This window comes from Ranitomeya variabilis, chromosome 1 (genome assembly GCF_051348905.1).
Source record: "Ranitomeya variabilis isolate aRanVar5 chromosome 1, aRanVar5.hap1, whole genome shotgun sequence".
Lineage (NCBI taxonomy): Eukaryota > Metazoa > Chordata > Amphibia > Anura > Dendrobatidae > Ranitomeya > Ranitomeya variabilis.
In genome coordinates, this window is record NC_135232.1 from 1,090,345,590 (window position 1) to 1,090,359,566 (window position 13,977).

General features: G+C 48.2%; 1 protein-coding gene across 3 annotated transcripts in view; it reads left to right on the forward strand.

Annotated features, from left to right (window-relative positions):
• Nucleotides 1–13,977, forward strand: part of LOC143793224 (uncharacterized) — a 420,556-nt gene that overhangs the window by 112,964 nt on the left and 293,615 nt on the right. The window lies entirely within an intron of this gene.

The following is a 13,977-nucleotide window of genomic DNA, read 5'->3' on the forward strand; positions in this document are numbered from 1 at the left end:
TGTGCGAGGTGTACGGAGCGGAGCTAGGTGTGTATGAGGTGTACGGAGCGGAGCCGTGTGTGTATGAGGTATATGGAGCGGAGCCGGGTGTGTACGAGGTATATGGAGCGGTGCCGGGTGTGTACGAGGTGTACGGACCGGAGTCGCGTGTGTATGAGGTGTACAGAGCGGAGCCGTGTGTGCAAGGTGTACAGAGCGGAGCCGGGTCTGTACGAGGTGTACGGAGGGGAGCCGCATGTGCAATGTGTACGGAGCTCAGCCACGTGTGTAGGAGTAACTATGTGTGGCCATTATACTGTAGGCAATATCATGTGTGGCCATTGTACAGTATGGAGCACTATGTGTGGCCATTGTACAGTATGGACAGGGGCGTAACTACCGCGGTTGCAGCGGTCGCCATCGCGACCGGGCCCGGCAGGTCAAGGGCCCAGGGCCGGCAGGTCAGAGCAGGGCCGGACTGGCCATCAGGCACTTCTGGCAAATGCCAGAAGAGCCGGTGCCAGTCATGGGTAGCTCGATCCGCCTCCCCCCCGCCGCCGCCGACTCACCCCCCTGCCGTCGCATTCAACTATACCGGCGTCTATGACGCCGGTACAGTTGAATGCAATGACGGAGGAGAGAGCTCCCTCTCCCATCATTCCCCGCTCTGCCTCTGACACTGCGGGTGCGCGATGACGTCATATCATCGTGCACCTGCTGTGTCCCGGGCAGACTGCAGCCGAGCCTGAGACCGGAGCAGGAAGCAACGCTGGCAAGAGGAAAGGTGAGGAGTGTGTTTTTTTTTTTTTTTACTGGACTGTGGGGGCATTCTCGGGGGGGGGGGGCGAGAGATGCGGGCTGTGCTGTATATGTCACTGTGCGGGCTGTGCTGGATATACCACTGTGCGGGCTGTGCTGGATATACCACTGTTCGGGCTGTGTCAGTCTCCTTTGCCCACTAGTCCCTGTGTGTCAGTCTCCCTTTCCCAGTTGTCCCTGTGTGTCCCCTTGTGCTTGTATCCCTTGTCCCCTTGTGTCAGTCTCTTGCCCACTAGTCCCTGTGTGTCCCCTTGTGCCTGTCTCTCTTGTCCCCTTGTGCTAGTCCCTTGTCCCCGTGTGTCCCCTTGTGTCAGTCTCCATTGCCCACTAGTCCCCTTGTATCAGTCTCCCTTGCCCACTGTTCCCTGTGTGTCAGTCTCCCTTGCCCACTAGTCCCTGTGTCCCCGTGTGCCAGTCTCCCTTGTCCACTAGTACCCGTGTGCCCTTTGTGTCAGTCTCCCTTGCCCACTTGTCCCCGTGTGCCCCTTGTGTCAGTCTCCATTGTCCCCTTGTGTCAGTCTCCCTTGCCCACTAGTCCCCTTGTAACCTTCTCCCCTGCCTCCTAGCCCCCATGTGTCCCCTTGTGCCTGTCTTCCTTGCCCCCTTGTGCCCTCTCCCCTGCCCCCTCATCACCATTTGCTCGTGTCTTTCTCACTGCCCCTGTATGGAGGGGCTGCATTATACTATGAGGGGGGCTGCATTGTATTCTATGGGGGTTACATTGAATTTTATGGCGGGGGGGCCCCATTTGGAAGTTCGCACCGGGGCCCATAACTTTGTAGTTACGGCACTGCATACATTGGTCCAAACCCTGTCCAAATTTCCAGAAAAACTCTCCTCCTCAGGCACCGCTGCCCCAATCTTTGAAAATGGACCGAAAGATGGATGCCTCCCTGTAAAGCAAAAAAAAGGAGAACACCCAGCCGAGGAAGACGTATGATTATTAAGAGCAAACTCAGCTAGTGGTAGATATTCCGACCACATCTCCTGATTGTCTGCTACAAAACATCTCAAAAACTGCTCGACGTCCTGTTCTTCCTTTCCGTCTGTCCATTGGACTCCGGATGATAACCTGACGAAAATGATAAATGAACCTTTAATCTGTCACAAAAAGCACGCCAACAGCGAGCCACAAACTGTGGTCCTCTATCGGAAACAATGTCCGTGGGAACCCCATGGAGCCTGACAATCTCTTTCACAAATGCCTTAGCTAGAGTCTTGGCGCAGGGTAATTTATTGAACGGGACCAGATGACACATCTTACTAAACCGATCCACAACAACCCAGATGACAGAAAAACCCTCAGAGACCGGCAGATCAGTGATAAAATTCATAGCAAGATGTGACCATGGCGAACTAGGAACCTCCAAAGGGCACAGCAACCCTGCAGCCGGGGCATGTGAGGCCTTCGACCTAGCACACACAGTTCACTGACGCACCCACTTGATGGTTTCCCTTTGCCACCCTGGCCAGCAGAAACTTCGACCGATCAACTTTCTAGTTTCCGAAATCCCTGGATGACCCGTCAACCGAGACTCATGACATTCAGCAAACAAAGCTCTCAGCAAGGCTCTAGGCACAAATAATTTACCATACGGAGTGTTAGTAGTTGGTGCAGCACTCTGGGCCTCTAGGATGCTACTCTCCAACTCAGAACCCAATGCTGCCACCACCACCCCTCTCTGCAAAATACATTCCTCCTTCTCAGTATTAACTGTTGGAGAGAAACTACGAGACAAAGCATCCACTTTAACATTCTTTGTCCCAGGGATATATGTGATGAAGGAATGAAACCGGGCAAAAGACAGTGCCAACCTAGCTTAACGGGAATTCAAATGTTTAGCAGCATCCAGATATATCAGAATCTTATGATCAGTAAAAACCTGTATCGAATATCTAGCCCCCTCCAAAAAATGTTGCCAATGCTCAAACTCGAGTTTAATAGCCAGCAACTCTCTGTTCCCAACATCATAGTTGAGCTCAGTCTCCGAAAAATGTTTAGAAAAGAAAAAACAGGGATGCACCCCATCCTCTCTCTCTTGGGACAGAACTTCCCCCACCCCTACTGAAGAGGTATCAACCTCTACCAGAAATGGCTTGGTCTCATCTGTCTGGACCAAAACAGGAGCAGCACTAAACCTCTCCTTGAGATGCTCAAAAGCCTTAACAGCCTCAGAGGACCATTGGACAGTATTAGAACTCTTCTTGGTGAGATCAGTTATAGGTTTAGCAATCACAGAAAAATTCTTTATGAATTTTCTGTAATAATTGGCAAACCCCAAAAATCTATGAACCGACTTCAAACATTCAGGCCTAGGCCACTCCAGCACTGCCTGAACCTTCACCGGGTCCATCTCAAACCCATCACTGGAGACAAGGTACCCCAAAAAACTCATTTTCTGTACCGCAAACTCGCACTTCTCCAATTTAGCAAAGAGTGAGTTTTCACTCAAAATCTTTAGAACTTCACGAACTCTCTGCCAATGCGACTCCAGATCAGGTGAATAGATCAAAATATCATCCAAATAAACAATAACAATCTTACCGATCAACAACCTCAGAATGTCATTGATGAAATTTTGAAAATATCGCAGGCGCATTAGTAAGGCCAAAAGGCATCACCAGACACTCAAAATGACCTTCCGTGCTATTAAAGGCAGTCTACCATTCATCGCCCTCCTTCACCCTCAGCAAATTTGACCACTTTGCTCCAGTTAGTTGGTTAAACAGATCCGGAAACAGCAGCAACGTGTAAGGTTTGCACACAGTAATCTTATTAATCTCCTGAATATCCAGACACGGCCTAAGGCCCCATCCTTCTTTTTGACAAAAAAGAATCCTACAACCACAGGGGATTTAGAAGGTCTTATATGACCTGCAGCTAAACTAGTCTGCAGGTATTCCTTTAAGGCCTCCCTCTCGGGTATCGTCAGATTAAATAAACGACTCTTAGGAAGTGTGGCACCTGGAACGAACTCAATAGCACAGTTGTAATCTCTATGGGGTGGTAGAGCTAGCGACTTGACCTCCGAAAATACCCTCCAGAAATCCTGAATGGCTTCAGGTAACTCCTTCTTCACCATGGCAGAAATGTGAACATTACAACAATTACCATAACACCCCTGACCCCAGGACCTTATAGTACTAGACGACCAGTCCAGGAAAGGATTGTGCATTTTTAACTAGGGTAAACCCAGGACGACTGGGCAAGGTAATTTAGCAAGAACAAACAAGTCTATACACTCCTGATGTTCCATTTTCACAATAAGTGAGAACCCTGTAACCTTTCGAGAAATACACCCATGTTCCAGAGGAGTGTTATCAATAGCCACAACAGGAATAGGAGATGACAATGGTTCAGAATCAAACTTATATTTGTCTAGGAATTGTTGATCAATCAAATTAAGTGCAGAACCACAATCCACCATTACCTGAAAATCAATGGAATGACCATGATATGTGGTATTACCAGAAAAAAAAACTCCTTCTGGCTGCAAAAATGCCATACTTACTCCTACTGACCTTTTTTTTTAATTTGCTTATGCGAACCTCACATTGCTTAATAAAATGGTCAGCCTTACCACAATGCAAGCATAGCCCTTCAGCGAGCCTCTTCTCCCTCTCCTGGGAGCGAGAGGACATCACCCCAAGTTGCATCGGTTCCCCGCTGTCGATGGGGCTATCCTGAGAGACTGGATCCAGCATTCTAAGAGTCTTCTCTTCACTCCGCCTGTCTCTTAATCTTCTATCCACACGGATAGCTAACTGCATAGCAGTTTCCAAAGGATCAGGTGAAGGATATGCAATGAGCAAATATTTAACTCTTTCACTCAAACCTGCTAAAAACTGACTCTTTAGCGCTGGGTCATTCCACCTGACCTCTGCGGACCATCGTCTGAACAGGGTGCAATACCTCTCAGCATCCACAGAGCCCTGTTTAAGCCATCTGAGCTCTGGCTCAGCTGATGTGACCCAATCAGGATCATCATATAACAACCCCATAGCTGAAAAAAATGCTTCTACTGATGTCAAACAAAGATCTTCAGGATTTAATGAAAACGCCCAGATTTGGGGTTCACTTCGCAATAAAGACATAATAATCCTCACACGCTGTAATACACTCCCTGAAGATCTGGGTCTAAGCCGAAAATATAGTAAACATGCATTTCTAAACGTAAAAAATTCCTGCCGTTTATCAGAAAAAACTCAGGTAATCCTACCTTAGGTTCTTCAGGGCGTGCTCCAGAGCAATTACTCACGTGCTGTTAAAGGCTGGTTACTTCCAAAGTTAACCCTTGCAAGCGTTAAGCAAGTTCCTGGACGCTGCATATATTGATAGAATCCAGGAAATTTTTTTTTTTATATGTCTGGCTGGACAAACTGTTATGAAACTGCAGCACAGAACTAGGAGAGAAGGGGGAAAGCTGACCCTGCACTAAGGCTAGGCAGAAATCCTACGATGGAGTGGGCGACCCATTCCTTGTGAATAGACCCACCGACGATCCTAGGCTAACCTCAGCTAAGACCTATAGATAAGGGGAAGCAGGTCCCTAAAAGATCTAAGGACTAGGTACAAAAAACAGGTCACCTCCTAATAGGAAACACAGAGAAGGCTGAAGAAACAAACTGAAAACAGAAACAAAAGATGGCAGAACCAGAGATCCCAGAACTGCAAAATATCAAACACAGAAAGCTGTCTAAGCACCTAGCCAGAACTCTAGCGGATTAACACTGTTGTCCAGCAAGGAATGGGAGGCTGGTGCTGGGTAATAAAGGGTGATACAATCACCTGACCAAGACAACCCAGCACCAGGGAAAAAAGACCAGCAGCCAGAAAACCACAACAAGATGATGGATGGTCAAAACAAAACAGATTGTAACTACTCTGCTGGCATCACGGCATGGCCTCTCATCTCTCACACTATCTTACCCACTGCTCCAGGCCATGATGTGGTTTCTGTTTCTTGCCAGCTCCATATTCTGTACCTCTGCTCTCTGCATGCTTCCTGGCTGTGTGCATAGGGGGGCGGAGCCTGAACTCTCTGGTTCTTATAGGAATCAGGTGCACCTGTCTAATCTGTTCCTGACCAATTACCAAGAGGCCTCCAGTATTTAGTGCAGCTCCACCCAGTGGACTGGGCCTGTGCAATGTGTTAGCTTAGTTTGTGCTTAGCTTCTGAGTTTGCTAGGCCTTGCTCTGTGTTAATCCCTCTCTGGAGGCTTTTCTCCTTGCCTTGCCTTGATCTTGTTTTCCGCCCTCCAGGAGGCAGAATATCCTGGTCCCTGTGTCTTTGTTCTTGTTTCTTGTCTTGTTCCATTTCCTTATCTGAACTTAGTCTTATCTCAGTCTCATTGTCTGTGGCTTCCTTCCCTGTTGTATCTTTCCTTTGTTCTCAGTCTGCTTATGCTCTGCACTCTTGCGGCTCTGCCTTCTCTGTACCTTTGTGGCTTTACCTCTGCTCCGCACTCCCGCGGCTCTGCTCCGTTCTACTCTGCTTAGCTTCTGCTGCTGCAGTAATCTCTTGCTGCAGCTCCTCTCCGCATTCCTTGCGGTTCTGCTCTGCTTAGCTTTTGATGCTACGCTATCTCTTGCTGCTCTTCCGCTCCTATCTGCAGCCTTGCACTTCTCTTCCTGTGTGAACAGGTCCCAACCTGTTCCTTCATTCTCCTTTCCTTCTGGCTTGTTTCCATACCTGCATCTCCTGTGTGAACAGGTCCCAACCTGTTCCTTCATACTTCTTTCCTTTCTGCTTGTTTCCTTACCTGCACCTCCAGTGTGAACAGGTCCCAACCTGTTCCTTCATACACCACACCAACCAGCCCTGTGTCTCTGTCATTCCTGCCAGCCCTGTTATGAACTATACTTTTTGGCTCCCTCTTGTGGTCACTAGCGGTATGGCTCTTGGATACTCTTTCCCCAGGTTGTTAGTCACCTGGTTCGTTAAGACTCTGGGTGTTTCTATTTAAACTTCCTGGAGTCTTAGTCCATTGCCTGGCATCAGTGTAATCAGTCCTTGTCTGGTTGCTCTTGTCTACTGGTCCTGATTTTTGCAACATAAGCTAAGTCCTGCTTTCTTGTTTTTTGTTTATTTGTATTATTCTGTTTTTTGTCCAGCTTGTTCATAATGTGATTCCTGATTTTGCTGGAAGCTCTAAAGGGGCTGATATTCTCCCCCCATACCGTTAGTCGGTACGGGGGTTCTTGGATATTCAGCGTGGATATTTTTGTAGGGTTTTTCGCTGACCACATAAGTCAGCTTTCTATATTTCTGCTATTATTTAGTGGGCCTCTCTTTGCTGAATCTAGTTCATACTTACGTTTGTCCTTTCCTCTTACCTCACCATTATTATTTGTTGGGGGCCTGTATCTACTTTGGGGTACCTTTCTCTGGAGGCAAGTGAGGTCTGTATTTTCTCTGAAAGGGTTAGTTAGATCTCCGGCTGGCGCGAGACGTCTAGAACCAACGTAGGTACGTTCCCCGGCTGCTATTAGTTGTGGGCTAGGATCAGGTATGTGGTCAGCTCAGTTACCACCTCCCTAAGAGCTAGTTTTTATGTTTGCAGACTTTGCTGAAGACCCTGAGATCCTCTGCCATTAGGATCACAACAGTATGCCAGGACAGTGAATAGTTAATGCATTGCAAAAGTGGGATTAAAAGAAAAGAAGTTCTGAGTTTTTTTTTTTTTCCTCTTCCTTCCCCTTTATCTCTGAATGGCTTGAAACTCTGCTGCAGACATGAATGTGCAAACTCTGATTACTAGTGTGGATCAGCTTGCTGCTCGTGTGCAGGGCATTCAGGATTTTGTTACTAGCAGTCCTATGTCAGAGCCTAAGATATCTATTCCTGAGCTGTTCTCTGGAGATCGATTTAAATTTAGGAATTTTAGGAATAATTGTAAATTGTTTCTATCTTTGAGACCTCATTCGTCTGGAGACTCAGCTCAGCAAGTTAAAATTGTTATCTCCTTCTTGCGGGGCGACCCTCAGGATTGGGCTTTCTCATTGGCGCCAGGAGATCCGGCATTGGCGAATATTGATGCGCTTTTTCTGGCGCTCGGATTGCTTTATGAGGAGCCCAATCTTGAAATTCAGGCAGAGAAGGCTTTGCTGGCTATTTCTCAGGGCCAGGATGAAGCCGAAGTGTATTGCCAAAAATTTCGGAAATGCTCCGTGCTTACTCAGTGGAATGAGTGTGCTCTGGCCGCAAATTTCCGAAATGGCCTTTCTGAAACCATTAAGAATGTGATGGTGGGCTTTCCCATTCCTACAAGTCTGAATGATTCTATGACGCTGGCCATTCAGATTGATCGGCGTTTGCGGGAGCGCAAATCCGCTAATCCTTTGGCGGTGTTGTCTGAACAGACGCCTGATTTAATACGCTCGAAGGTCATTTTGAGTACTTGGTGATGCCTTTTGGGCTCTCTAATGTTCCTTCAGTGTTTCAATCCTTTATGCATGACATCTTCCAGAAGTATCTAGATAAATTTGTGATTGTTTATCTGGATGACATTTTTGTTTTTTCTGATGATTGGGATTCTCATGTAAAGCAGGTCAGGATGGTGTTTCAGGTTTTGCGTGATAATGCTTTGTTTGTGAAGGGCTCAAAGTGTCTCTTTGGAGTGCAGAAGGTTTCCTTTTTGGGTTTTATTTTTTCCCCTTCTGCTGTGGAGATTGACCCAGTCAAGGTCCGAGCTATTCATGATTGGACTCAACCCACGTCTGTTAAGAGTCTTCAGAAGTTTTTGGGTTTTGCTAATTTCTACCGTCGTTTTATTGCTAACTTTTCTAGCGTTGTTAAACCTCTGACGGATATGACCAAGAAAGGTTCTGATGTCGCTAATTGGGCTCCTGTGGCCATTGAGGCCTTCCGGGAGCTGAAGCGCCGGTTTACTTCGGCGCCTGTTTTGTGCCAGCCTGATGTCTCACTTCCCTTTCAGGTTGAAGTGGATGCTTCTGAGATCGGTGCAGGAGCTGTTTTGTCGCAGAGAGGCTCTGGTTGCTCTGTGATGAAGCCATGTGCTTTCTTTTCCAGGAAGTTTTCGCCGGCTGAGCGGAACTATGATGTTGGTAATCGGGAGTTGTTGGCCATGAAGTGGGCATTTGAGGAGTGGCGTCATTGGCTCGAGGGAGCTAAGCATCGTGTGGTGGTCTTGACTAATCACAAAAATCTGATGTATCTCGAGTCTGCTAAACGCCGGAATCCTAGACAGGCTCGTTGGTCATTGTTTTTCTCCCGTTTTGACTTTGTGGTCTCATACCTGCCTGGTTCGAAAAATGTGAAGGCTGATGCTCTCTCTAGGAGCTTTGTGCCTGACTCTCCTGGAGTCTCAGAGCCGGCTGGTATTCTTAAAGAGGGAGTGATTTTGTCGCCCATTTCTCCTGATTTGCGACGTGTGTTGCAGAGATTTCAGGCTGGTAGACCTGACTCTTGTCCACGTGATAGACTGTTTGTTCCTGATAAATGGACCAGCAGAGTTATTTCCGAGGTTCATTCCTCGGTGTTGGCAGGGCATCCTGGGATTTTTGGTACCAGAGATTTGGTGGCTAGGTCCTTTTGGTGGCCTTCCTTGTCACGGGATGTGCGTTCTTTTGTGCAGTCCTGTGGGACGTGCTCGGGCTAAGCCTTGCTGTTCTCGTGCCAGCGGGTTGCTTTTGCCCTTGCCCGTCCCGAAGAGGCCTTGGACACACATTTCCATGGATTTCATTTCAGATCTTCCGGTGTCTCAGGGAATGTCTGTCATCTGGGTGGTGTGTGATCGTTTTTCCAAGATGGTCCATTTGGTGCCCTTGCCTAAGTTGCCTTCCTCTTCCGATCTGGTTCCTTTGTTTTTTCAGAATGTGGTTCGTTTACACGGCATTCCTGAGAATATTGTGTCTGACAGAGGATCCCAGTTTGTGTCCAGATTCTGGCGATCTATTTGTGCTAAGATGGGCATTGATCTGTCGTTCTCGTCTGCCTTTCATCCTCAGACTAATGGCCAAACGGAGCGAACTAATCAGACGCTGGAGGCTTATTTGAGATGTTTTGTTTCTGCGGATCAGGATGATTGGGTGACCTTCTTGCCATTGGCTGAGTTTGCCCTCAATAATCGGGCTAGTTCCGCTACTTTGGTTTCGCCATTTTTCTGCAACTCTGGTTTTCATCCTCGTTTCTCCTCGGGTCATGTTGAGCCTTCTGACTGTCCTGGGGTGGATTCCGTGGTTGATAGGTTGCAGCGGACTTGGAATCATGTGGTGGACAACTTGAAGTTGTCACAGGAGAAGGCTCAGCGTTTTGCCAACCGCCGCCGCGGTGTGGGTCCCCGACTTCGTGTTGGGGATTTGGTTTGGTTGTCTTCTCGGTTTGTCCCTCTGAAGGTATCCTCTCCTAAGTTTAAGCCTCGCTTTATTGGTCCTTATAGAATTTTGGAGGTCCTTAATCCGGTGTCTTTTCGTTTGGATCTTCCTGTGTCGTTTGCCATTCACAATGTGTTCCATAGGTCTTTGTTGCGGCGGTACATTGTGCCTGTGGTTCCTGCTGTTGACCCTCCTGCTCCGGTCTTGGTTGAGGGCGAGTTGGAGTATGTGTTGGAGAAGATCTTAGATTCTCGTCTCTCTAGACGGAGGCTTCAGTATCTGGTCAAATGGAAGGGCTATGGTCAGGAGGATAATTCCTGGGTGGTCGCCTCTGATGTTCATGCGGCCGATTTGGTTCGTGCCTTTCACGCTGCCCATCCTGATCGCCCTGGTGGTCGTAGTGAGGGTTCGGTGACCCCTCCTTAAAGGGGGGGTACTGTTATGAACTATACTTTTTGGCTCCCTCTTGTGGTCACTAGCGGTATGGCTCTTGGATACTCTTTCCCCAGGTTGGTGGTCACCTGGTTCGTTAAGACTCTGGGTGTTTCTATTTAAACTTCCTGGAGTCTTAGTCCATTGCCTGGCATCAGTCTAATCAGTCCTTGTCTGGTTGCTCTTGTCTACTGGTCCTGATTTTTGCAACATAAGCTAAGTCCTGCTTTCTTGTTTTTTGTTTATTTGTATTATTCTGTTTTTTGTCCAGCTTGTTCATAATGTGATTCCTGATTTTGCTGGAAGCTCTAAGGGGGCTGATATTCTCCCCCCATACCGTTAGTCGGTACGGGGGTTCTTGGATATTCAGCGTGGATATTTTTGTAGGGTTTTTCGCTGACCACATAAGTCCGCTTTCTATATTTCTGCTATTATTTAGTGGGCCTCTCTTTGCTGAATCTAGTTCATACTTACGTTTGTCCTTTCCTCTTACCTCACCATTATTATTTGTTGGGGGCCTGTATCTACTTTGGGGTACTTTTCTCTGGAGGCAAGTGAGGTCTGTATTTTCTCTGAAAGGGTTAGTTAGGTCTCCGGCTGGCGCGAGACGTCTAGAACCAACGTAGGTACGTTCCCCGGCTGCTATTAGTTGTGGGCTAGGATCAGGTATGTGGTCAGCTCAGTTACCACCTCCCTAAGAGCTAGTTTTTATGTTTGCAGACTTTGCTGAAGACCCTGAGGTCCTCTGCCATTAGGATCACAACACAGCCCTGTGTCTCTGTCATTCCTGCCAGCCCTGTGTTCTCTGCCGTGCCTGCCGGCCCTGTGTTCTCTGCCGTGCCTGCCGGCCCTGTGTTCTCTGCCATGCCTGCCGGCCCTGTGTTCTCTGCCATGCCTGCTGGCCCTGTGTTCTCTGCCGTGCCTGCCGGCCCTGTGTTCTCTGCCGTGCCTGCCGGCCCTATGTGTGTTCTCTGCCATGCCTGCCGGCCCTGTGTTCTCTGCCGTGTCTCTGCCAGCCCTGTGTCTTAGCCATGCCAGCCTACTTGTCTGAGTTTCAGCCGTGCTCTTCTGCCAGTCCTGCCTGATGCCTGCACCTGTCCTAGTGTTTCTGTTCTCCAAGTGGGATCAGCAGCCACAGCCAGACACCACCATGGAGTAGCACCTGGCAGCTGCCTGCTGCACAAGCCTGACCTCACCATCAGAGGCTCCAGTGAAAACCCAGGCAGCTGTCATAGTCACGCCCCTTCCAGGGTAGTCTGGTTTGTGGCACAGTGGGGCCACAAACCCCCCGAGCTTACGCCCACCAGTCAGGGCATGAGCGTGACACAGATTCTAACACAATACCAATGCACCATGACCAGACACCATATTACCACCACATAGTGACCTATAATACCACATACAAGGAACAAATACTGCCACACCATGTCCAGATCACATATTACCACCACAGTGACCAAATAATTGCACACACAAGGAACAAATACCACCGCTGTCAAGATCACATATTACCACCACGTGGTGACCAATAATACCACATACAGAGAACAAATACCGCCACGCCATGGCCGGACAATATATTACCACCACATAGAGACTGAATACTGAAATACTGATCATTAATAAAAAGAAAACAATACTATCACCAAAAGTGCCTTTATACACAGGAGATCTGTACTTAGTATGCAGTGTCTGTGTGCAGGTAATACAGCGATCAACGGTGACGTTATACACTGGAGCTCTGTATATAGTATCAGTGTACAGGTATTACAGTGATCACCAGTGACAATATACACAGGACCTCTGTATATAGTGCCAGTGTACAGGTAATACAGTGATCACTGGTGACATTGTACACAGGAACCCTGTATATAGTGTATAGTGTCAGTGTACAGGTAACACACCAATTCACCAGTGACGTCTCTAAGTGAAGTCCTTTAGCTTCTCTTTTCATCTTCATCCAGCACAGACCGCCATCACGTCTTCCAGCCAGGACTCATCTCTGCATTAAATAACACAGTTATCTAGAGCTCCGCTTGCAGAACACATTACTTAATTTTTTCGCAACTTCTACACTACACCAGATGAATAAAAAATGGCGACATAGTGTCTCTCTGCACAGTAATAGGACCGCCCCCCCATTTAAAACAGTATCCTCAAAAATAAAATAAATACATCACTGCAGTAATAATATCCCTTAATTAGCCCCTATGGTAATAATATCCCCCATACTGGCCCTGTGTATCTCATTCCTGGCTCCAGCCATATGTTCTCCCATTCTGCCCTCATGAGTGTTAGGTGTAGAGTTCCTGCTATTCCTCCACGCCTAGGTATCACTGACACTTTTCATGCATCCCTCTTAAAGCCCGTCTATATGTCCCGGTTTTCCAAGTCATCTGCTGGGACATCGGGTTCGTCCACCAATGAGTACGAGGTGAACTCTATCTTGGGGTGCAAGGTGGTACGTGGCAACAAATACTATCTAGTGGACTGGAAGGGCCACGGCCCAAAGGACAGAACCTGGGAACCTGTGGAGCACATTCGGGTTCCGCTGCTCATTGCAGCCTTTGAACGTAGCGAGGCCCAAGGAGGTGGGGCCCTAGGAGAGGTGGTAATGTTAGGTGTCGAGTTCCTGCCACTGCACAGGGGGAATCTCGAACCATGTCCGCTGCAGTCTCTCATTCTTCTCCAGCTGCAGTGGAACCTGCTCAGCAGAGACTTCGGTCCCAGCGCCTGGCTTGGACAGATACTGCACATTTGGTTACTGCTGCCCGTCCAGGTTCAGCCAATATAACTAGTACTGTTCGGCGGCGAGCAGGCGCTCCTGGGACTAAGTCCTGCTTTTCTCCTTCTGAGCATGCCCAAGGGAAGACTTCTCATTGGAGGTCGGGGGTCACATGCTCAGGTCCTGTAGCAACTCCTATTGGTCCACTATGAGGGTCCTGGAGAGCTACAACTATAAAAGGTTTGCATGGCCGCACGGCCATACGCTAGTATCATTTGAGTTTGGCTTTTGCCAGTGGATACTCTACCTCTCAGTTTATATGTGGTGTGAGTCTGTTTAGCTTTGGGGCTGTACACTCAGGCAGGCAGCTAGCGTCAGTGGGGGCAATTATCCTTGGCTTAGCATCTGGTTCCTTCATGTGTGCGGTTAGCACAGAAGAGTTCCAGAGCAAGCACAACCCTAGTTGGGGTATTATTGTCTGTGTACAGCGCGACTATGTGAGGCAACAGAGCTCGCTTTCATTTCACACTGGGTGAAGTTTAACCCACGTGTGAGCTCAGTGTCCATCCGCCATTACTTTGCAGCAGGTATCTCTGCACGGTGGACCCCAGGCTGCGAACGCACCTCGCATCAATCTCTCTATTACTTGGTGCGTTCCTATAGCCCTAACAATAAGTATCCATTC